Below are 25,986 nucleotides of genomic sequence, written 5' to 3'. Positions count from 1 at the left end.
GCGGGGGAGGCCCCATAGCTGCCTCAGGGAGGGAGGAGGAGGGGAGAAGATGACCATCTGAGAAGTTCCACAACCGACTGCGCAGACTCCGGGCATGCGTAGTAGCAGGCTACGGAAATAGCCGAACGTAACAGCTGATCATCAGCTGTTAAGAGGAACAAATACCATAGCTGGAACAAGCTTGGCAGATCACCGGCACTCATCGGAGATCGGCCTGGCTCTGTAGGTATGTGCAGCTCAGTTTGCAGCGCCGAAGAAGACCGCAAGCAGGCAGCTAGGGGCATTTTATTGCAAAAGAGACAATGCATGTCTTATCTGCAATAAATGCCTACCTGCTCACTGTTTGTTATAGTGGAACTTCAGTTAATTGTATGCAAAATCTCAAGGCACCCCAGTCTAAAATGTAATAAGTACAAATTTTACCATCAGTGGGTAAGCACAGTTCCTCTTGCTGCTAGTCAGTGGTGAAGTGGCCCCTTCATGATGGTAGGGGAGCAGTGTCACCCTTACTGCTGGTTAGTGGAGAAGTGCCCCATTACTGCTGGTAGGGGAGAAGCGCCCTGTTACTGCTGGTTAGCGGAGAAGTGTCCCCTTTACTGCTGCACCTTGGAGAAGTGTCCCCCTTGCCACTGGTCAATGGAGAAGTGCCCCTTCCTCCTGTTCACTGAACAAGTGCCCCCTTGCTGCTAGCCATTGGACAAGTCCCTTCCTGTTGATGGTCAGAGTTGTGTCCCATGAGAAACTTCTCCAGTCACTGTACCCCACTGCCTCTGTTCACTTGATACCGGTGGATGGTTGAAGGGGCTAGCATGTTCTGCAAAGCTGGGGGGGGGGGGGGGCGGGCGTGATGACGGGTGGGAGGCTGTGTGCTGACCAAATTAGGGAAGCATGCATAGTTGTAAAAAATAAATTAAAAAAAGATATGCAAATTTGCATCATAACGTTTTAAACTATATACAAGTTGGTGTGTTGGATTATGCTGTGTTTACATATAGGCTTTTTGATTCGCGGGTGGAATCGGTACAATTCTGCCCACGATTATAAACACTGTTAAAATGTAAAATCGCACATCAGCGTGTTCAGGTGCCATTCATTTCAATGAAACCTAAAAACGTAGTGCATTTGTGTCACGTCAAATCTCGCAAACCAAATCGTGTGCAACGCACGTTGATCGAAAGAAGTTCCGGAACATTTTTTGGGCGAAACGTTGCGTGATTTGGTTTGCACGATTGCAGAGCAACAGTCGCGGCATAATCCCAACACATTTTTAAGTGCCATTAAATTGAATGCCTAGGCACGCTGATGTGTGATTTGTCATTTTAACAGCACGTTTTGAAATCACAGGCCCTGTTCACACCTGAGTCATTTCCTACTCCTACAACGCTCAACAAGGCAAGTCTTATTCATGTCAATGGCCCCTGTTCACATCTGAGCGTTCTGTCACCTGAAGCTAAACACCTGTCGCTCAAAGAAGTACATGAGCTTCTTTTTAGCAGATTGGAGGCAGATTGGGTCCCATAAACTCTATGGTAATGCCTGAAAATGTGCGACATTAATCTTTTTTTGGGGCATTTGTCGCTTGATTTCTGCAGCAAAAACGCTTAAAAACTCTCAAAAATGCCTGAAAGGAGCTCTGCTCAGGTGTTAATGCAGTCTCAAGGATTTTGAGTTGTCACATCTTGGCATTTTCCATCGTTTGTCACGAAGAAAGCTTCCTGTCACTCTTTTACATATTTAACCACTTAAGCCCCGGACCATATTGCTGGTCAAAGACCAGAGCACTTTTTGCAATTCGGCACTGAGTCGCTTTAACTGACAATTGCGCGTCGTGCGACGTGGCTCCCAAACAAAATTGGCGTCCTTTTTTTCCCACAAATAGAGCTCTCTTTCGGTGGTATTTGATCACCTCTGCGGTTTGTAGTTTTTGCGCTATAAACAAAAATAGAGCGACAATTTTGAAAAAAAAATTATATTTTTTACCTTTTACCATAATAAATATCCTCCAAAAATATATAAAAAAACGATTTTTTTCCTCAGTTTAGGCCGATACGTATTCTACATTATTTTCGTAAAAAAAAATCAATAAGCATTTATTGATTGGTTTGCGCAAAAGTTATAGCGTTTACAAAATAGTTTTTTTTTACTAGTAATGGCGGCGATCAGCGTTTTTTTTTTTTTTTTTTTTTTTTCGGTACTGCGACATTATGGCTGACACTTTTGACACATTTTTGGGACCATTGGCATTTTTATAGCGATCAGTGCTATAAAAATGCATTGATTACTATAAAAATGCCACTGGCAGGGAAGGGGTTAACACTAGGGGGCAGGGAAGGGGTTAAGTATGTTCCCTGGGTATGTTCTAACTGTAGGGGGGTGGACTTACTAGGGGAAATGACTGATCGCTGTTCATACATTGTATGGCATTTCTCCCCTGACAGGACCGGGAGCTGTGTGTTTACACACACAGCTCCCGGTTCTCGCTCTGTAACGAGCGGTCGCGGGTGCCCGGCGGCGATTGCGCCCGCTGGGCACGCGAGATGACGTATAGCTACATGCTCTCGCCCAGCAGAGCCGACTTGCCGCCGTATAACTGCGGTGGCTGGTCGGCAAACAGTTAACATTGTGATGAATGCAGCCGAAGCACTGAGACTGGTACAGCCAGCAGGGTGAGTCCTTATTGTGTGTATGGGGAATTATTAGGCCACTTTCACACCGAGGCGCTTTACAGGCATTGTAGTGCTAAAAATAGCGCCTGCAAAGCGCCTCTCCCGTCAGTCCAGTGTGAACACCCGAGTGCTTTCACACTGGAGCGGTGTGTTTGCAGGACGCTAGAAAAAGTCCTGCAAGCAGCATCTTTGGGGCGGTGGAGGAGCGGTGTATACACTGCTTCTCCACCGCCCCTGCCCATTGAAATGAATAGGCAGCGCTGCCGAAGCGCCTGAAAGCGTTTTGGCAGCGGCTCAACACTAGCGGTGTTAACCTCTTCTTCGGGTGCTAGCGGGATTTAAAAACACCACTAAAATGACGGTAAAGCGCCGCTGAAACTAGTGGCGCTTTACCACTGATGCTCTCACTGCCCCAGTGTGAAAGTAGCTTTAGAGGTGGTCATAGACAGCTTGATAATTACAGGTGATGTTCCAGATTTCTGCCATTGTTATTGATGCAGCTTCTTAACTCCTGTATTTAGTGTACTGTGCTGCTTAATATATTACCACCTTTTTAATATAGGATAATAACTCCTATATGGTGATAATCAGCACTTCAAGCAATCAGAGGAGCTTGTTATAACACAAACTTTTTGAAAAATCTCCCTGCTGGCAGACCCGATATTTCTTTCTAGAACAGTCATCCTAGTGCCATGTTTGTTCTACCATTACCATCAGAAAAGAACAATGGCACGGTTGCCAACCGCTTTTTTTTTTTTTACAACTGCCAGTAAATATCAGGGGCTGATGATTTCATGCTCTGTTTTTAAGTGTAAGTCAATAAAATTACTTTGTTCTAGGTATTGTCAGTTTTTCCATATCATGTTTATATTGTTCAAATATTCACTGTGTTAGTTTTCAATAGGAGTTGTGCAATTTATCTGGTTGTCACTTACCTCATCCTTCCATTTTGCTTTTAAATGTCCTTATTTCTTCTGAGAAATCCTCACTTCCTGTTCTTCTGTCTGTAACTACACGCAGTAATGCAAGGCTTTCTCCCTGGTGTGGAGTGTCGTGCTCACCCCCTCCCTTGAGGGAGGAGGGTGCGAGCAGGAGAGTCAGGACGCCCACTAACACACAGCTCCTTTCTCTATCTGCAACATAAAGAGCGTCCTGACTCTCCTGCTCGCTCCCTCAAGGGAGGGGGCGAGCACGACACTCCACACCAGGGAGAAAGCCTTGCATTACTGTGTGTAGTTACAGACAGAAGAACAGGAAGTGAGGATTTCTCAGAAGAAATAAGGACATTTAAAAGCAAAATGGAAGGATGAGGTAAGTGAAGGAGGACTGCACTAAGGTAAAGGAAGCTATTTAGGAAAACAATTTTTTACCTTTACAACCCCTTTAAGGCCTCCATAAATATTAGAATGAGGTTGCACAATCTGACCACAATTTGGCATGTATATTGGCTACCAGGTTGTTTGTTTTTAATCTATGGAAGATAGTAAAGCATACGGTAGATATTCCCAGCACTGACTTATCATGAATAGCATTTGACAAGATTTCCCACACCTGCCATCACTTTTCCCCCAGCTAACCTCAGCCAGATCAGAAGACTGTCATCTAGTGTCTATGGGCACCTTTAGAAAATGTTCTATTCCAAAAAGACATTATAATTGCACTTCAGATGTTACCTTTATATTGCCGTGAAACATGGAATGTTTTCCTTCACTTGAACCGTTGCCATGGAGACCTTGAACTAGCGAGACCTTTTTCTGTCAGTTAAACACCTCTGCATGACACTTTCCCTACTGTTCTTAGGGTGAGAACAATTTACATATTCCTTGCCAACATTTGTTGCAGGGTGTATTTGATTTAAATCACTAGTAAAAAGGCTTGATTTAAATCAACTCGATTTTTTTAAATCATCATTTTTAACCACTTTTGCCCGCCAATGACATATTGACGTCGGCAAAGTGGTTGTAGAATCCTGACTGGACGTCATATGATGTCCTTAGGATTCTGAGCCGCTGCGCACCCCTGGGGGCGCGCATCGCGGCGATCGTTGTTGCAGGGTGTCAGTCTGACACCCCGCAACACTGATCAAGGTAAAGAGTCTCTCACGGAGACTCTTTACCACGTGATCAGCCGTGTCCAATCACGGCTGATCACGATGTAAATGGGAAAAGCCGGTAATCGGCTTTTCCGCACTCGCGTCTGTCAGACGCGAGTAGAGGAGAGCCGATCGGCTGCTCCTGTGATAGGGGGGGGTTTGTGCTAATCGACCATCAGCACAGCCCCCCCCCCCCCCGAGGATGGCCACTGGACCACCAGGGATGCCCACTGGACCACCAGGGATGGTCAAATAGACCACAAGTGAAAAAAAAAAAGGATGCCACCCTAGACCACCAGGAATGAGGAGGACACACAAAATGGATGCCAATCAGTGCCGCAATGGATGCCAATCAGTGCCCACAATGGGCATCACTGATTGGCAGGCATTGTTTGGCACTGATTGGCATCCATTAGTACAACACAAAAAATAGTGCCTATCCGTGCCACCTATCTGTGCCCATCTGTGCCACCTATCTGTGCCCATCCGTGCCGCCTATCCAAGCCCATCCATGCCGCATATTAGTGCCCATCAATGCCTCCACATCAGTGCCACCTCATCGGTGCCCATCAGTGCCGCCTTATCAGTGCCAGTCAGTGCAGTACCATCAGTGCTTATCAGTGAAGGAGAAAACGTACTTATTTACAATGTTTTATAACAGAAACAAAAAAATACTTTTTTCTAAATTTTCGGTTATTTTTTTTGCAGAAAATAAATATCCCAGAGGTGATCAAATACCACCAAAAGAAAGCTCTATTTGTGGGTACAAAATGATAAAAATTTAGTTTGGGTACAGTGTAGCATGACCGCGCAATTGTCATTCAAAGTGCAACAGCACTGAAAGCTAAAAATTGGTCTGGGTGGGAAGGTGTATACGTGCCCAGTATGGAAGTGGTTAAAGAGCAACTGTCATCTCTGTCCTGCATTGCCAGTGCTCCTCCTGTGACGCGCTGTTGACTCACCGAGAGTATCATTCACTTTAATAGGGCGGCTGGTGATGCGGCAGTGTCACAACAAGGTGAGGGACGTGGCGGCAGCAAGTGAGTGGATGCCCGCTAACAGGCGCTGCCACGATGGTTCTGAAATGACAGGTGCTCTTTAAATGTAAAGACTCATTCTTGCTGGTAGTTAGAATCTTTAATATTTGCAAACAAAATGAAGGTTTCCTATTTAGAATATTAAGCTGTCAGGTTAGTAAAACTGTGATATCAGAACTGCTTATAGGTTAATGCGGAGTTCCACCCGATTTTACGTTTATTAAAAAACAGCAGCTACATAAAGCTGCTGACTTTTATTAAACAGATACTTACCTGTCCAGTGATGGTGGCCACCTGGATCCTAGCTTCTCTCCTCTGTGCCGTCATAGCAAGCGTGGGCACCCGGCCGTGACAGCTTATAGCGCTCTGCTATTGGCCAGCCAATCTTCTGGGACCTGTGTTGTATCCCATAAGATCATGAAAAAGGAGACAAGGCGAGCCAGACTAAGTGCAGCTTGTGTTAAACTGTTTATTCAAAGGTAAAAAAGCCAAATGGCTACTCGCATAATAGAAGTGAGAATCTGGGAGAGATGTACATCGTCCCTGTGCGGTCCAGGGTAACATGAGGAGCGGTGTCCCAGCGATGTTATAGCCAAAGCTCAGGAAGATGGAACTGCAGAGCGGCCTCTATAACCAGCCTGATGGTATATCTGGACGCCATATGATCTCGGAGATGCCCAGAAACTGGAACTGGAAGTGTGTACCAGCGCGGAACGCAAACTCGAGAAGGTCCGTGAACCGGAAGTGACGTTAGGACCAATCAGATGACGCGTTTCACAGCTTTCACTGTTTGTTCAGATCTCTGAAGATCGCTGGCAGGGAGGGGCCTATGGGGAGAGGAGGAATTGCCTAGAGGCATGAGAATTGAGGAAGTGGGAGAGGAAGTCCCACTAAAAATAAGGTATCCCCCCCCCCCCCCCCCCCAAAAAATTACATGCCAAATATGGCAAGTCGGGGCGAGGAATGCTTAAAACGGAAGTTCCACTTTTGGGTGGAACACTGCTTTAATCACGCATTGTTGGGGAACTACTCAAACACTTTTATTTAATTAAAACAACATTGCCAGTGCATGTTATCTCAGCTTGCAGAGCTTGGATTCATTGAATGAGTTTACCAAAAATTTCAATATTGCAAAATATACAGCCTCATGCTACATTACTAAGCTCCATTTCATGCTGAATAAACAAAATTATTAATGTATCTTAAATAGAAAACTATCTTTTTAGATAGATTTTTACTCCAAAAGCAATTTATTAAAATACGTTTTTATAAAAAGGGGAAAAAAAACCTGACTGAAATAAAAAAAACATTTTTCATCACAACCATCAGGTCTACAATATACTGATGCATACATATCAATACCGTGCATCTGGTGTTAACCATCACTAGCTAGTTAGGGTCCACCCATAGGGCATTGCAGTAGTCTGGACATCTCACTTCTCCAGGGGTATCTAGCCATGGTGCCCAGATTCTATCGAATCTGCTAGGACTACCCCTGTGTTGATAGATATACCTTTCCATAACCTGAGTTTTCCCCTGGAAATGTTACCCAGGAGGCTACCATTGGTGGGGAGATTTCCAGCCCATCAGGATAAGAAGGCTTGCGATTTTTTTAAAGCAAATGTTGCTGTTACTTCCAGCCTAAGCAAGTAGAATCCTTGTACCATGCCTCATTCATGTTGAGCTGGTGGTTTTGGTTCGCATACAGCGCCTTCTTCAAGGCCTTCAGCCGGTTTAAGGATTTACAATAAACAAGGACCCAGTTGATTAAAAAAAAAAATATTTCCTTACATAATTTACAGCTTAATACTTCAATACTTTCTTTAGTATAAATCATAAATTGCAGATACTTACCGTATTTATCGCGGTATAACGCGCTCCCGCGTATACCGCGCACCCCTAAAGTTGCCCCGAATCCTGTGGAAAAAGTTTTTTTTTGTACTTACAGTTTTGGTGTCTTGCGCGGCGTCCATCGGTGGCCTCGTCTGGTCCGTCTGCGGCTTCGGGTGTCCTCTTCGTCGGGTCCGGCGTCCTTCTGCGGCTTCGGGTGTCCTCTTCGTCGGGCCTGGCGTCCGTCTGCGGCTTCGGGTGTCCTCTTCGTTGGGTCCGGCGTCCTTCTACGGCGTCCTCCCCGCTCGTTTCCCGCGCCGAGTTTGAATACTGCGCCGACATATACAGAGCGCAGTACACTCGTGTATTGTCGGGCAGGCTCGGCAACTCTCGCGCTGACGTCCTGTATGTCCAGGCGGAAGGAGCCGAGACTACCCGACTATACCCGAGTGTACTGCGCTCGGTATATGTCGGCGCAGTATTCAAACTCAGCGCGGGTATCGGCGTATACTGCGCACCCACGATTTTGCCCTGATTTGGTACACATTGGTACGCCGCATGTACGCCTCATATAGCAGGGGTAACTTTACTCCGGGAAAAGCCTAACGTAAACGGCGTATCTATACTGCGTCAGCCGGGCGTACGTTCGTGAATTCGCGTATCTAGCTGATTTACATATTTCTAGGCGTAAATCAGCGTACACGCCCCTAGCGGCCAGCATAAATATGCAGTTAAGATCCGACGACGTAAGAGACTTACGCCGGTCGAATCTAATACTAATCTATGCGTAACAGATTCTAAGAATCAGGCGCATAGATACGATGGCTCAGACTCAGAGATACGACGGCGTATCTGGAGATACGCCGTCGTATCTCCTTTGAGAATCTGGGCCTCAGGCGGATCTGAACGGTCCGCAGGTGTGAAACATTCCACTGATAAAGAATGTTGTAAAACTTGGCAGACTGCCCAGACTTGGCTGAGAGCAGAGAGAATTCTCTACGTACAAAAGTTCGGGAAATACTTTTTCAAGATCGCAATGGGGGAAAAAAAATCACGATAACGATTCTTGATGATTAATCGTGCAGTTCATATATATATATATATATATATATATATATATATATATATATATAATTATGTGTGCAGAGTCCCTTCCAACTGCAGATTATGATCTTGTTATCCGTTAATAATCCTTTACCAGTAGAAAACAGATCAGAACATGTTCTGATTTCCATATAAACTTGATTCTGTTTGTTTAGAATTGTGTTTTTTAGACTTTTAGTCTTCTTTTTAGACTTTTGGTTCTCTGCCATGCAATAAAAATACATTTTATTTTGGCATCTGAAAAGGCTATGGATTACTAAGCAGATCTCCCCCAACATTCACAAACGCCACACTGCATGAGCATGAGCCGCACTGTACTTTGTGAATGCCCTCACAGCCTTCTGGGACCTGTGATGTGTCCTAAAAGGTTTCAGACAGGGAGGGAAGGGGAACTTCCGATGGATCCACCGCAGCAATCCGGACAGAATTTGGTGAGGGTACCTGTCTAAAACATTAGGAGGAGGAAGGGCTGAATGTTCCTCTTTTGGGTGAGGTTCTGCTTTAATTTTTGTAGGAGAATTTTTGAACACTCAGCCCTTGGCAGAGACCAGCTATTCTGTGTAGTTCTAAAAAAAGCTGGTTGTCAGAAAAAGTGCCACAAAAAAACAGGAACTGAACTGACACTTTCTGTAAATTCGTAGAAAGTCGGTTTTGCAGAAGAACCTCTTTAAATAGCCAGGCAGCATGGCTTCCAATGGCAATAGGACAGATGTAAAAATAAAAGTTGTGCCAGACTACAAGTATTTTATTGCACAGTTGAAAATTCCAATCGATTTGATATGAGTCTCCCACACTTGTATTCACAAATGTAATATGTAGGAAAGCCTTTGTGACCCACTACAGAATTTGGGTCAGTAATATTGACATAAATAATTGTACATTGATGCATCACAAATGTACGTTTCAGCACTTAAGCAAATCCTTTGTTGTAAGACCACATGCCGGGGTCACTGCGGGTTACTGCACAAGTTTCTGGATAAATCACAGATCCTGTATTATTTGGACTGGATCAGTGAATATTTCTTTACAAAATCAAAATTTAAAATAAAAAATTATTTTTAGAAAACGTTTGTATGCTTTTTGTACTTGGGTTAAACCTTATGCCTATAGATATTATAGACTATTGTAGAGAAGGCACCATTGTTTGTGAATATATTTATACCAGTCTATTTTCTTTTTTTTTTTCTAGATATATATTTGTAAGCCACCACCCAGAGATTTTGTGCTTGCTGAGTCACAAGTATAACATAGGTAACTAAGTGTAGCATCTTTTAATTAAAATGTAGCTATAGGCAAAAATAGGCATATATGATGCAGTCTTTCATTGGCAATAAATACCACAAGAGTCCACCCTGTAACATTGTTTTATTACCTGTTTATCCTGACAGTAGATTTGTTATTTTTCCAATTCCTTTAACAGGGTGATGCTGTTGGTTTTGCAGTGAGATTTCAGAGTAGTGTTATGAACTTGCAAACAGGATAGGCATAGATTTACATATACATTTAAATAGCCTTTAAGTAAAGGTGGACATAGATGGATCAAAATGTATCCAGTTCAGCCAGGACTGGTCTGATTTCAGTCCATGTATAGGCATCCCAATTTGACAAAAGTCAATCGTTTGATCAACTTCTGTCAAGACAAGCTCGAAGACTTTTATCGATCAGCAGCTGCAGCCACTGATCAGTGTATTCTGACAGTGGAGAGTCCCACTATCAGAATACAATGTCTCGGCAGAAGGATTCCACCTCGTTTTTCTGGTTGGAAGAATCTGTTTGTGTAACAGCACTGGTGAACAGAGTGAACCACAACTGCAGTTAGCAATAATTTCAATGCGCTTCTTTATGTGAGAACTCAGTATTGGGCCCCAGGCGTCACTCCACACAAACATGAGTTTGTGGGTTCTCTACTTCATCTCTCTTTCACATAAAGAAAGGCGTTGAGCTACTAGGGATGGACGCATTACAACATGCGACCAGAACTTAGCGTTTAAAATTATATTATTTACTTTAAAGATTAAGATTCCAATACACCTCTATATGCAAGTGATTATCAGTACAGGACCCCAGGCACCACTCCACACAAACAGGAGTTTGGGGGTTCTCTACATCATATCACTTTGAACATATAGCAATGCATTAGGCCCCTAAGGGAGTTGGTATGAAATACCATCAACCCTTAGCATAGAAAGGTTAGAGCGAACATGTTCAATAATTTAGGCCTATAAGCGATTTGTACTTATGTCAAGCTCGTAATAAATAGGAATTGTAGTGACAACTAGTAGTTGTGTATGAGAGACAATATAGCTCAGGTAATAGTAGTTGCATATAAGAGACAATATAGCTCAGGTAATAGTAATTGCATATAAGAGGCAATATAGCTTAGGTAATTATAGTTGCATATAAGAGGCGAATATTGCTCAGATAATTTGGAGGTAGATGGCCTTTTAAGGTATTCCTTAGCAAACAGTCCTTAGCACAACAATAGATCCCAAATAGGAAGTTGATATCCACAAGGCATAATAAGTAATAGCAATTGTCTTAGATGGCACACAAGCAGAAGATTTTCCTATAGCACTACAAGTGACACAATAGCTACTTATCCAGTATCACCAAGAGTGAAAGTGAAAGAAAATCCTGAATTTTGATTAGTCACCAGAACAGAAATAGTTGCATAGTTAGTCAGGTTGAAAAAAAACACGTCCATCTAGTTCATGGGTGCTCAACACGTGGCCCTCCAGCTGTTGCAGAACTACAAGTCCCATCATGCCTCTGCCTTTGGGAGTCATGCTTGTAACTGCCAGCAGCTTGCAGTGCCTCATGAGACTTGTAGTTCTGCAACAGCTGGAGGGCCACAGGTTGAGCACTCATGATCTAGTTCAACCATAAAAATAAATAATATCATAACATACCGTATACACAATCCTATACCCACAGTTGATCCAGAGGAAGGCGAAAAAAAAAGAACAAAGCATGATCTAATTTGGTACAGCAGGGGAAAAAAATTCCCTCCTGATCCCCCTGAAAGGATGGAATGGAGGGGGATTTTCTAACAGGACACTAGTTCTGGTGACCCTGGGTATTTCTGCCCACTTCCTGTTTTAGCCAAGGGACAAAAAGTGAAAGGAAAGGATTCTCCCCAATGGGCCACAGATGGCAAAAAATTGACCAGAGTTATAACCCTCTCTTACTTTATCCAAAATGAAAAATACGTTTTGCCATCAGTTCTACTTTAAACCATTTGAATCTGTCCATGAATTTGGAAGAGCCCATAACATGTCTGTGAGAAGCCAAGTTCAGACTACCCCACTCTCCTGGGCCACCCTCAGCAGTGTTCTATGGTTTGTCACTGCTGAAAGGCCGATTTCACACTGAAAGCGTCGGCCATTAACGGTAAACGTGGGGCGCTTTCCCGCTGTTTAAGCGGTGCTTTTCGGTCAGTAGCGGGGCACTTTTAACCGCAAACAAGGGGTTAAAAACTCCCGTGTTGCGGTGCTCTTGTCCCTTCTCTCAAACCACCCCAAAGATGCTGCTCACAGGACTTTTTCTAACGTCTTGCAAGGGCACCCATTGCAGAGAATGGGAGGCACTTTACAGGCGCTATTTCTAGCGCTAAAATGCCTGAAAACTGCCTCAGTGTGAAAGGGGTCTGTCACTTGGCTTGTCCTGCATGAAAATGTGGAAAAAATAACTAAAAAAGGCATCTGAAAAAAAAAATCCATATGCTGACTAATATTATATTTATTAGGCCTCGTACACACGATAGGTTAACCAGAGGACAACGGTCTGATGGACTGTTTTCATCGGTCAAAACCGATCGTGTGTGGGCCCCATAGGTTATTTAACCATCGGTTAAAAAAAGCCAACTTTCTTTAAATTTAACCGATGGATTCCTAACCGATAGGTCAAAAACGATCGTTAGTAGGCACAACCATCGGTTAAAAATCCACACATGCTCAGAATCAAGTCGACGCATGCTTGGAAGCATTGAACTTCATTTTTTTTCAGCACATCGTTGTGTTTTACGTCACCTCGTTCTGACACGATCGGTTATTTAACCTATGGTGTGTGGGCGCGACGGACCTTCAGTCAGCTTCATCGGTTAACCGATGACAACGGTCCTTCAGACCGTTCTCATCGTTTGGGCTGATCGTGTGTATGAGGCTTTAGTCTCGTATAGTCACCAAAATACAATATTTTTTGCTATAGTGTTCTTTTAATTGTTTATCTCTAGAATCAATGCAGTGCTTCCTTTTGGTTGATAGCAAGCACTTTCCTACTGCAAGGATTGTTCATTATCATATACAGCGCCTCTCGCCAGTCTCTGTATGAGCTTCCATGAGAAAATCCAAATCATGGCTGATCAGGCAATGCTATACATTCACAGACAGGCTGATTATTGTTCTCAGTGAGAAATCTGCTGTCTGACCTATCGGACCTTTCTGAACTTTCCTGCCCTTCAATCTAATATCTAGAGCTGATATAAGACCATTGACTTGCCTCAGATTTCATCTAAATTTGAACAATTTTCCCTTTAATATTCCAGAAGTACCAGGTTTCTGCAAGATTCAAAAAGGACCGAGAGTTTTGTATACTTAAAGTGAAAGTAATGTCAAACAAAATGAATGTTAATTTAGATAATCAGGTAAGATGAATTTATATATAAGCATTCGCATAATAAGCTAGTAATATATGCTGACTAAACTTCAATCTTTGCTGACAGAATGAAACTGATAGAGACAGCAAAGCCCTGCTTTGAAATTTAGCCAGATATGTTTTATTTATACTACGCTACACTGTCTGGCCAAAAGTATGTGGCCACCTCTCCAAATGAAGTTTTTAGTAAAGGGTACTGTTAAACTATTGTGCACACCCAACCTTGCGGGGATAGTTTGGGGAAGACCATTTCTTGTTCTAACATAACCAAGCAATCTAACTTTGCCCCTCTGTGCCAAGTCCATAAAGACAAAGATATGATGAGTTTGGTGTGGAGGAACTTGGGTTTCCCGTAAAGAGCCCTTACCTCCACTTTGCTAAAGACCTTCGGGATTTAAAATGCCAGTTTCGAACCAAGTCTTCTCATCCACCTGACCTCTTTTGGATAAATTAATTCCTAATTACAGTTGAACCCCAAAATATTGTAGAAAACCTTCCCAGAGAAATGCAGTATGTTTTAGCGAGTGAGGAACTCCATAATAATGCCTGTTGTGTGGTTTTTTTTTTTTTTTAAGAAAAACCTAACAAGATAGGTGTGATGGTCATAAGTTCACAGACATTTGCTAATACAGTGTACTTTGTGGAGAAAGTTACACTGTTGTGAATAGCCACATATAGCACATTTGCAATGCACTCTATTCTCTGGTGTGTATAAAATGAAAAGATGTTGTGCTAGTCAAATTTTTAAATTAGATCAAGCTAAGAGCGGTTCATAATTGGATGTTTCTGCAGCATTGAAGGGAGATTTTAGTAGCAAAGTAGGCATGGCCTTCGGTAATAAATGCCCTGTTCTTACACTTATTTACATGGTTAATGGGTAACTCCAATTTCGTGGAAATAAATAAAAATAATATAACATATACAGTTGCGACACAAGTCATATTGTAATTGAATGTTATTAAAAATGACCTTTCGTTTTCAATCGGCAGCTCTGTAATTTCCTGTGAAATGCAATGCAATATGGCTACCTGGAGGTGTTCTGTACACAGATTATGTACAGAACGCCCCTCACATATGTCCTTTCCTGCTTATGTGATTGGCTCACTGATTTTCCCAGAAGTCTGCACTAAGATGCAAGTCAGAGTTCAGGCATCCACTGCAACAAAAATTTAATTTTGGTGAGATACTTCAATAGGAAATCACATCTAAAGGGATGCAGCTCTTGCAATTTTCCTCATTAAAGCTTTGCAGATGCAGCGGCTGGTTGATAATTAAGAAACCACTCCCATTAGACTCACTTTTGCACATGGGCAGAGAGAAACACACAGGGATTTCTTCAAAATAACAAAAGGTAGGAATCTGCAACAAAGTTTGTCAAAATCACTGCAATGTGTCACCCAGAGGGGAATGTTTTTTTTTCTCAACAAAAGTGGAGTCATTCTTTAACTATATATGCTAATCTTTTTTCATAGTACTTCCAGAAAATATTGAGCCCCTCTCAGCAATGTATTTTTTTCAATGTATGTAAGCATTCTCTGATTGGATGAGGTGGAGAAACAGGGAGGTGACATCACCTTCTCTAGCTCGTCCAACTGATAAAATGCAAAGCATTCTCTGAATGGTGCCTGTGCTGAGCAGCCAACCTCCTATGTTCACAATGTAGAAGGGCAGTCACTTGGCATGGGACCCAGAAACTAGTGGAGATCATTGAAGTAGCAGCATCTACTACAGTGATTTCCAGCTTCCAAAAAGATCCCACAGGTATGATATATGCATAGTTGCATTTGTCCAAGCTGGAACCGGGAACTCTTCTTTAGCATGTAGTAAGTGAGCTTTAACACTGACCTCTGTAGCTACAGACATTGTGGAGCAAGTTATCTTCAAAATGAACAGCAGAAGCAGTGACATTCTAACAAAAATGCAGCGCTAAAATAATAATAAAGGGTTCACAAAAGTTTAACCGTAAACTGAAGTTTGTAAAAACGACAAACGTAAACAGTCCATATTGTTATGGGTGTAAAATATATAAAAGTGCTACACTTAAGCTTCTACCCAATGCTTTGAAACACCTGTAGTGCCAATCTTTCACCAATGGTAAAAAATACACACTTACCAGAGGGATATGCTGTCTATTACTAGAAAAGCAGTAGCGCTTTGTGTAAATGACATCCAGCATCACCACTCTCGCTCCACAGATGGCAGGACCAGACTGCTTTATTCCACTCCACCAATGGATAGTACCAGAGATATCAGCATGGAGTCACATTTTTGCTCATAGTGTAGTAGTTTAATATCCCCAAATATGCATTAAACATCCAGTATAAAAACAAATGCTGCTTTCACACTTACATAAGGGGCAGAGAATGGTGGCACAACCTCTAGCCCTTAATAGTTTAGCTCTACGTACGTTGCACACATCTACAAGAGCTGTCTGTTTGTTTGACTATAGCGGCCATTATTGTGTATCCTTTAGCCAGAGCTCCAATACATCACTTCCTGTTTTAGCTGCATTTTGTTGTGGTCTAACCAGCTAATTCCTGGGACTGCATTACATCACTTCCTGTTTCGGCACCATTTTGTTGTAGCCAAACATTATATCACTTCCGGTTTCAGCTCCATTTGGTTGTGGTCAAACTACTTAAAGGGGATTGTAAACCCTCATGTTTTTTCACCTTAATGCATTAAGGTGAAAAACCCTCTGTAGTGCTGCAGCCCCCCCATTTTACTTACCTGAACGCTGTCATCCTCCCGCTGCTGTCAATCAAATCCAATGACGCAGCGCCGGGGGGCGAGGCCGAGTCCTGCTTTCTGTGTGAATGGACACAGATGCAGGACTCGGGAGAGCACCCGCATGGGTGTCCACTATAGGTGAGCCTTCTCCAATGTGGACACTCAATGCAGAGAGGAGCCACCAGCGCCACTGAGGGACCCAAGAAGAGGAGGACTAGTGCAAAACAAACTGCACAGTGGAGGTAAGTATTACAAAACTGCCACCATTTTATAAGGGACCAGGAAGTGAAAATATTCATAAATAGATGACATTAACCTGTAGCCACTAAGCAATAGACCTGAAAGCGATGCTAATAACTTAATTCGTTGAAGGCAGTCTATGGGGCTACAAAAAGAGTTTTATAATATAACAAGCCCAAGAATTTTCAATAGAGTCTGGCAAGGCTTCATATTACAATCTACTGTATTTGAGTTCTAAAATAATAACAATAATGTGTCACTAAACAATAAAAAACTTGGGTATATGTCATATTTCCGTTCTGTTTCTGTTCGTTGGAATTGATTTTCATCATAGTTTTCATTAATTGACAAAAATCCAGAGTAATGTTTGTTTCGTTTTCGTCTCTGGAAACATGCCGCTGACAAATTATGCCACAAATATTTTCGGCATTGACATTAGCACTGCCTCTTAGCAGTGACTTTGTAGCCTTTCGGTCTTCTAATCTGTAATGTCGACACAGAGCAAGTACTCTGGGAGGGGGACAGGGTGATCTAATTTGGACAACTTTCTGTGACTCCGAATTGCTTCACTGTGCCTGCAACTACCGAGGTTAGTGAATCTTGTTTTTGAAGCTTGTTTACTGTTTGCTAGCAATACAGTATGTAAATATGAGAATGCCCACAGCCTGGACACAGGTTTAATCTAAGGGTGAATGTATATGTTTTTTGCAGGGTATTATTAAAAAAATATCACTGATATGAAAGTGTCCCATATGTGGGGAAAAAACTGAGGACTTTGACTATGGGAGCCTATCCAGACCATGAAGTATTGCTTTATAATAGCAGTCATTTATTTATTGCTTAAATTTAGACTGTGAGAACCAAAGATGAACAGCGCAATGTTTGTCTCTCAGACTAATCCAATTTTAGACTCAGATTGGTCTTATAAGAACATTTGTCATAGAAGTTCTCTGTGCTCACAGCCTACTGTGATTTTGTACAGAACACCCTGATTTATAGAAGACATGGGGTTGATTTACTAAAGGAAAATAGGCTGTGCACCTTGCCCTAGAGCTTAATGAATGTGGTAAAATGTTACTTTGCAAAGAATACCCAATCATGTGCAAGGAAGAAAAAAAATGTTTTGCTTGTACATGATTAGGTGATGGAAGTCAGCAGAGCTTCACCTCATTCACTAAGCTCGGGGGAACATTCCCTTGCAAAGTGCAACTTCCATTGCATTTACCAATCTATTTGCTTTTAGTAAATCATCCACTGTGCCTAAAATTCCTAAAGTGAAACTGCACCTTGCTCAAAAACAGATGACTACTTCTTGTGAAGTGAACCTGTTGCCTTGCTCAAAATGTGCAGACTACTGGTTCACTTTAAGTGACTGTTACACCCCAAGGGCCCCTTTACACTGATCAGTTTTTCTTGCATACTGAAAACAGTAAAGAAACTAGTAAATCCTATGGAGCACGTCACACCAGTCAACTGCATTTAAAAAAAAAAATTTAAGTCCTGCAAAAAATGGATGTAAACTGACAAATGGTCAGTTTTTCATGCTTTTTTGCATTGGTAGTGGATGTAAAAAAAATATTATGAAAAACTGATGAGGAATACTTCATCCATTTGGCATCACTGAACTGATGAAATGAACGGTCGGCATGTGTGAAAGGGACCTAAAGGTTAGTGTATTAAATCACCCTCTAGCTTCTTGAAGTGGAACTTCACCCAAAAGGCGATGTTCTGCTTATTTATACCCTCACCAACCCCCCCCCCCCCCAATCTACCACATTTGGCCCTTTTTTGGGGGAAGAGGGGAAGTGGGTACCTAGTTTTGACAGATACTGGCTCCCACTTCTGGTGACATCACCACAGCAATCTGTGTCAAAGTTTGTCTCTTCCCCCGCAGCCTTCTGTGACACATTACAGGTCCCAGAAGACTGCAGGACCAATCGCATGCGCAGTGGGGAACTGGATAAGAAGACGCAAGGCCGGTTTCCCTTAGTTAAGATGACCGTGCCTACACCTAAAGCCGATTTCCACCCAAAATTGTCACCTTTTTTAAGGGGGAGCAGGTACTTGTTCGGACCTCCTCCTCCTTCCCCCGCTGCCGGACCATTCAGAAAGCGCAGCGTGCTTTGTGCATGCGCAGTAGGGAACCAGCTGTTAAGCCGAAAGGCTTCTTTGATAGGGTCCCTCCTTACGAATGGCGGCGGCCGCACCCGAGAGCCGATGGCTTCATCAGCTGGGATGGTAACATTGCTGGATTCCAGGAGAGGTAAGTGTCCTAATAATAAAAGTCAGCTTTTTCTAGGGGGGGGGGGGGCAACGACAACTCCTCTATAAATATGTAATTTTAATACATTCATTATTTTTCATTCTCAAGCAAAAAAGCTAATGTACCATGTTTTAATGGCTAATCAAAAATATTATGGACAGGTGTCCAGAGCTCCGAAAACTCCTTCTTTTAGGTATTATGACGGATGAAAATTTTCTTTTGGCAAATTTCTTGAAAGAGGAACTCCTAAGCTAAACAATAGTGGTGGTGCTTGAAACATTGCTCTGAACATGATGCAACATTGAAATAAACACTGATTATTCCAGAATGACGCATATAATCGTATATAATCATATATGAATAAATAGTGTGGGTGTGTGTATAATAAATATATATATATATGTGTGTGTAAAGATCTATTGCTGGCTATAATGTGTCTAGGTTAATAGAAGGCAGGAGCTCCTATAGAAAGCTAAGTACAATGATCTAAGCCCAGAAATTAACCAATTGGGATGCTGGGCCTAGTGATGAATCATGCCGGAAGATCCAGGGTCAAAGCCTACCAGGATCTGCCAGAACATCTGAGGCCAAGGTGCGTTTTGAGCACAGTGCTTGGGCAAATAGCCACTATTTTACTGACCTTGTAGGACAGTACTTGAAACTTAAGTGGTCTTTCTGGTGAGGATAAATATAAGAGTACCATATTTTCCGGCGTATAAGACGACCCGGCGTATAAGACGACCCCCTAATTTTCCAGGAAAAATTAAGATTTTGGGATATACTCACTGTATAAGACTACCCCCTTCCTTCTAGTCTTTCTGGAAGCTGAGGGGGAGCCAGAACCGCTGACAGAAACAGGCTTTTTACATGCCCAGACTGTGCCATTACATGCCCCCACATTGCCACTGTGCCATTACATGCCCTCACATTGCCACTGTGCCATTACATGCCCCCGCATTGCCACTGTGCCATTACATGCCCCCGCATTGCCATTGTGCCATTACATGCCCCCACATTGCCACTGTGCCATTACATGCCTGAACTTGTTGCCCCCCCAGTGCAATAACACTCACTTTTTTTTTCTTCCAGCGGTGACAGTCCCCCATGCTGCGAGCGTGAATGATTTCAAAGCCGCGCCTTCACTTCAGAGTGTTCTGTGATAGGCGGCACACAAATCTTCCCAGCAGCGCCTCTGTTCTGTTTCCGCCTATCACGGACGTCTTCTCATCTCGTCCGAGGATGAGAAGGCATCTGTGATGGGAGGAACACAGAACAGAGGCGCTGCTGGGAAGATTTTTGTTCCTCCTATCACAGAACACTCTGAAGAGAAGGCGCGGCTTTGAAATCATTCACGCTCGCGCTCGCCGTATGGAGACTGTCACCGCTGGGGAAAAAAAAGTGAGTACTGAGACCGTACCCGGCGTATAAGACGACCCCCGACTTTGGATGCATTTTTTTGCATCCAGAAAGTCGTCTTATACGCCGGAAAATACGGTACTAGAAAAGGAACATAAGGGCTTGATATACATAAAGTGTGTATAAACCCTAAAAATAAGCATCTCTTCATTTTTGCCTCTTGGTTTGTAATTTTCTGTTTTAAGTCCAGAAAACATTGGACACTGGATTAACACATGGGGAATCTACATGTACTATATTGCAGAGATGTACTGCATATGTTTTTTATTACTATTATACGCTTTAGGCCCGTTTCACACGGCAAGCGTGCTCGGATGCGCCTGTCCGTTTTTCAGGTTGATCCGAGCAGACCATCCATTGACTCCTATGGGGAGATGAATGTCTGCTAAAATCAGACGTATGGCAGTACGATCGCCATCTATCTTATCGGAAAACGCATATATGAACCACCACATAAATGCACCTCAAAAGAACCTCCAAAGGGTTAAATTAATCACAAAATCCTTAATGTAATTAAATAAAAAAATAAAATAAGATGCAAGTAGAATAGTTCTATAGTCCTCAGACTGTAATGGCTATCTGCCACTCTATAGCACAAAGTCTCACAGCAACTTTCTGTCAGTCCTATGTCCAAAACAAGGAAACCTTAAAAGACACTTCTGTAATGGCTGTGCTGTTGCATACATTGACACGTAGGGATCCCCCAAAAAAAACTCACTCACCAGATGGATGTCATCAAAAGGCATGGAACGCTGACTCTCAATCTGGAGTATATGATGGTTCAGCTGGATCTCTCCCCGTCCTTCTGCTACCGTCTGGTGGGCTCTGGTTGTGCTCAAATGGATGCAATCATGTAAAAGCAAGAGGGAGACTCCACATAGTGTAAAACTGTTTATTGCATTAGAGGTGAAGCTCTCTTCAATGTTATGCTTACAATTAAAATTCAAATATGGCGCTTGTGTCACAATCAATATGCTTGCTAGGCTCTCACTATGTTCTGCTGCCTGGGGATTCCTCCTCCTGAAGCCGTGAGTCCTGGGATCCCGCTCGCCTGATTGGACAGTTGAATCACGTGGCCACGCCCTGATGCGTTTCGTGATTGGATGTCACGTCTTCAGAGGGCGTGACATCCAATCATGAAATGCGTGATGCAGTTTGCTTGTGCAGTGGGTTTTTTGCTTTTTTTTTTACACTTATTTTATGCGTTTTTTGCGCCAATTTGTTGGGCAGATTAAAAAACGAATTTCCTGCTTTTCTACAGTTTCTCCATTGAGGTCTATTGAACCAAAATGTCCCTGACCCTTTCCAAAAACACAGCTGCTGGAAAAAAAGCATAGATGTAAACGTGTACCATAGGAAACCATGTTAAATGTACTGTAGTGCGTTTTTTCATAAAACGTATTGGTGTGAACCAGGCCTTACTAAATGCGAATAGACTGTGCACTTTTGCAAGTGGAGTTGCTTCAGAACACTTTAAAAAAGAACACTAATAACAAAAACAGCATTTTTGCTTGCACATGATTAGATGGAATTCATTTAACTCATTTAAATTCATTCTTTAAACACACCTGTAAAACATTAAATCTAATTTTATCAAGCACAAGAAAATGTCGTTAACCACTTCAGCCTTGGAGGATTTGGCTGTCAAATGAACGGGCCACTTTTTGCAATTCGACACTGCGTCGCTTTAACTGACAATTGCGCGGTCCTGCGACGCGGCTCGCAAACAAAATTGGCGGTCTTTCCCCCCCCCCCCCCCACAAATAGAGCTTTTTTTAGGTGGTATTTGATCACCTCTGTGTTTTTTATTTTTTGCACTATAAGCAAAAATAGAGTACATTTTTTATTTTTTTAAAAAGCAATATTTTGTACGTTTTGCTATAATAAATATGCCCATTTTTTTTTTCCTAAGTTTAGGCCGATACGTAATCTTCATGTTTTTGGTAAAAAATAAAAAAATGCCATAAGCGTAATATTGATTGGTTTGCGCAAAATTTATAACGTCTACAAAATAGAGGGTAGTTTTACAGCATTTTTATTATCATTTTTTTTTTACTAGTTATGGCGGCAATGTGTGATTTTTATTGTGACTGCGACATTATGGCGGACACATCGCATACTTTTGCTGCTATTTTGGGAGTATTCACAATTATACAGCGATCGGTGCTATAAAAATGCACTGATTACAGTATAAATGTGACTGACAGGGAAGGGGTTAACCAGTAGGGGGCAGGGAAGGGGTTTAGTGTCCTAAGGAGTGATTCTAACTGTGTGGGGGCGTGGCTTACTGTGACACATCACGGATCGCTGCTCCCGATGAGAGGGAGCAGACGATCAGTGTCCTGTCACTAGGCAGAACAGGAGATGCCTTGTTTACACAGGCATCCCCCTGTTCTGCCGTTCCGTGACCCGATCGCGGGACAACGGCAAACATTGAGTCTGCGGGTCCCGCAGGCACGGTTACGCGCCCGCTAGGTGGCAGATTCAAAGCAACGTATATATGCGTTGCTTTGCCTGCCCCTGCCATTCTGCCGACGTATAAGTGCATGAGGCAGTCGGCAAGCGGTTAAAATATAATGAAATTGTATTTTAAAGCTTTTATTCATGGTTAAATATCTCCCCCAAAAAGTGACAGTTCTGTGCTCTTCCATGGGCACTTGTGAGTGATTGAAAGGCAGTTTATGGTGAACTGCTGGGAACAATGTGATTGTATTTATTTACATTAAACTGCTTTCTGTGTCCATGTCTTATGAAATATGACAGCTCTGATCTGATAGATGGTGGATGTGTCATGGTTCACTTGACACCTCAGAGGTTTTCCGTATGTAGCAACCCTGTCGAGAACTCATAGTTGTAATGTTGTTTGACTGGCATTTTGTTTGTGCAGAATTGTTTGTTTCATAAGCTTATCTTTTTTTATTATTATTTTGCTCTTAAATCCATTTTGTAAAGTTTATCTTAAAGGTTAGTTCATCTGCCTATGCAGATAAGGAGCCTCCTTAGATGAAAACAAACTGCCGCTTGGATTTAATTTGAACAATACCCTTGGTCTATAGGGGTAGGCCATTTACATGAAAGCCTGACCTAAAAACGCCCAGGATGTTGCTAGGTTGTGGCTAAGCGAGGCCCAGCTATTACTGTTCATCTTCACCATAACAGAAATGAGCTCTTTCTCTAAATCAAACCTCTTCACATGCGCTTTCTCTCCACTCATTCAGTAGTTCTGAGCTCAGTGTTTGAGAGCTCGCTCTTGTGATGATGAAGGAGGACAGTAATGACTAAGCCTCACTTAGCAACATCCTGGGAGTTTTCAGGTCAAGCTTTATGTGGTAAGTAAATGGCCTACACCTATACCAAGGACATTATTCAACTTTAGTCAGAGCTGCACAGTTTGATTTGATCTGCATAGATAGTTTTTTTTAGTAACCCTTAACCCTACCACAAAAATGTAATATTGCAGCTTAAGGCTGCATTCACACCTGAGCGTAGCGTCTTTTTTTTTTTTTTTTTTTTTAGCTTTCCAACCGGCTTTTATTTCTTTAATTAGTATTATTCATTTATTATAAAAAAAAATTGTTAAGGTAAGGAGTTGGGGTTAGGGTGTCATGTACCTTGGTTGGAGGCTGAGTTGACGAGAGGGCTTCCCTTGCAACTCTGGTCCGAGCACCCTGAATGTGGTGACAGAGGTACAAGGCTCGCTCAAAAAAGCACTAGAGCCAGCAGCTTTATAGCAGGTGACTACTATAGTCAGGGACGTAGTCAAGGTGAGCCGGGGGCATAAACGGTAAGACAGGGTGGTCAGGAGGCGCCTACGTGTTGGTGCCCACTGGATATTGGCCTTAGCTTGTCTGCGTGCTGGTACCCCCGGCTCACCTTGACTACATCCCATTAACTGCATGGAAATGGGCAGTATCTGCAGAAGAATTCACATTGGCTGTATGAGAATTACTTTTACCTGAACTAGCTTCCTGACATAGGGTTATGCTTTTTTTGTTAGGGTGTTAATACTACTACTACTACTACTAAATACACAAATAAAAAATAATAATTTATTTATAAAAATGCTTATTGAGAGCGCAGTCTTTACCCAAGGGCCTCGATGCGCTCATAAAACCAACATATCCCATATACAGAAGAAGATATCTCAGCCTAGTACATAGTAAAACAAAACCAAATTAAAACAGAATTTAAAAGAAAATTAGACACGATACTAATGTCTAATCCTAAGTTGGGTCATAAGCTTGTAAAAATAAAAAAGTTTTTAAAAACATCCTAAACTTTAATAGATCATTCTCAAGTCTCATATATGTAAGGAATTCCAAAATGTGACTCCTTGTACATTCAACGTCCTTCCTCCGCATTTATTTTTTTGAATTTAGGAATGATCAATTTAGCCTGATTAGCAGATCTCAATGATCTGCTAGGAGCGTAGTAGGCACATTTTTCCAGCAGGTACCCTGGACCTTTCCCATGGATGGCTTTATGCACCACACAACCCACTTTAAACAAAACCTGTTCAGTAACGGGTAGCCAGTGCAGTACTTTCAAAGATGGAGTGATGTGTTCCCTATGACCCACACCCGTTAGTAGCCTCGCTGCAGCGTTTTGAATCAGCTGGAGTTTGTGCAAGATGGTTTTTGGAAGCCCCATATACAGAGCATTGCAATAGTCCAGCCGACTGCCGATAAAAGCATTGACCATGGGGACTTTATCTGCTTCGCCGATGAAATGGAATGTGGAATGCAGAATTTTCAGTTGGTAGTAACATGAACTTACCACCTGGTTTACCTGCGCCTTTAGTGTCAATTTAGAGTCTAGGATGATTACCAAGTCCCGAACCTGGGTGGCCGGAGACGGAGATGGAATAAACAAAGTCGGCCAAGAGGGAAAGTCAGTCGAACTGACTTTGCTCTGATTACTGAGGATGATATATTCAGTTTTCGAGCCATTTAGTTTTAAATAATTGGCTCCCATCCAGGACTGTATTTCCTCTAAGCAGGAAGCCAGATCCACCTTGACTTCCTCATTCTTGGGCAGCTTGAAGTAAATCTGTGTGTCGTCTGCATAGACGTGGAAGCGGAGGTTGTGGCGCCGGATGATATACAGCAGTGGCCGCATATAGATATTGAACTGCATCGGCGATAAGGCCGAACCCTGGGGGACCCCGCAAGACAGGGAACTATGAGATGAGTGAAACATCCCCAGTTTCACCCTCTGAACCCTGTCCTGCAGGAATGAGGCCATCCATGTCAATGCCAAATCGTCTAGCCCAGCCACAGACACCAGCCTCTCCAACAGTCTAGTATGGTCGATGGTATCGAATGCAGCCGACAAGTCCAGAAGTACTAGTGCTGACGCCTCATTGCTGTCCAAGGCCCAGAGGGAATCGTCCTGAACTTTAATCAGAGCAGTCTCTGGACCTCTACCAGGGCGGAATCTAGTAATAATCAGAAATTGTATTAGACTCCAAATGAGGCTGAAGTTGCCACACAATCATGAATAAATAAATTCAATAAATGAATACTAAGTAATAGTAAATAAATAATTAACCCCTAACCCTTAAAAAATAAACTAATAAATAACTAAACACCCTAACACAATATAAATTACTATTATTATTTTGGTTAATAATAAAAAATGTGTTCAGGTTTGGGTGTTCATTATTTATTATTTTATTTATAATAATTTACTTTATATATTATTTACGGTTAGGGGTTAATTATCATTTATAATTTAAATTTATTTTATTTGATTATTTTTAGTTATTTGTGAATTTGGTTTACATTTATTTCTTTATATATTATTGCTATTTTATGTTTCACCATTTTTAATTTGAGCAGAAGATCGCTCCCAAAAGCCAAAACACGCAACTGTACACAGAATGCCGCATTTCTATTAATTTCTATGGGGAAAAAAACATGCCAGAAATGCTCAAATCTGTCTTATTAGAGCTAC

The 25,986-nt window shown here is 42.3% G+C and overlaps 1 protein-coding gene across 6 annotated transcripts in view; it reads left to right on the top strand.

The window, feature by feature from the left end:
* DTX3 (deltex E3 ubiquitin ligase 3) overlaps positions 1-25,986 on the top strand; it is a 155,002-nt gene that overhangs the window by 101,942 nt on the left and 27,074 nt on the right. For 4 of the 6 annotated variants that reach the window (XM_040340899.1, XM_040340898.1, XM_040340897.1 and 1 more), the window contains 2 exons: positions 9,919-9,980; positions 13,273-13,371. The exons of 1 other annotated variant lie outside the window; for it this stretch is intronic. The gene's annotated coding sequence lies outside the window, so the exon portion shown is untranslated. The remainder of the gene's footprint in view (positions 1-9,918; positions 9,981-13,272; positions 13,372-25,986) is intronic. One more of the 6 variants, XM_040340896.1, reaches the window with a different exon arrangement.

This window comes from Rana temporaria, chromosome 2, assembly GCF_905171775.1.
Source record: "Rana temporaria chromosome 2, aRanTem1.1, whole genome shotgun sequence".
Classification (NCBI taxonomy): domain Eukaryota; kingdom Metazoa; phylum Chordata; class Amphibia; order Anura; family Ranidae; genus Rana; species Rana temporaria.
The sequence above is the reverse complement of the archived record's forward strand: the minus strand, read 5'-3'. Positions and strand labels throughout refer to the sequence as shown.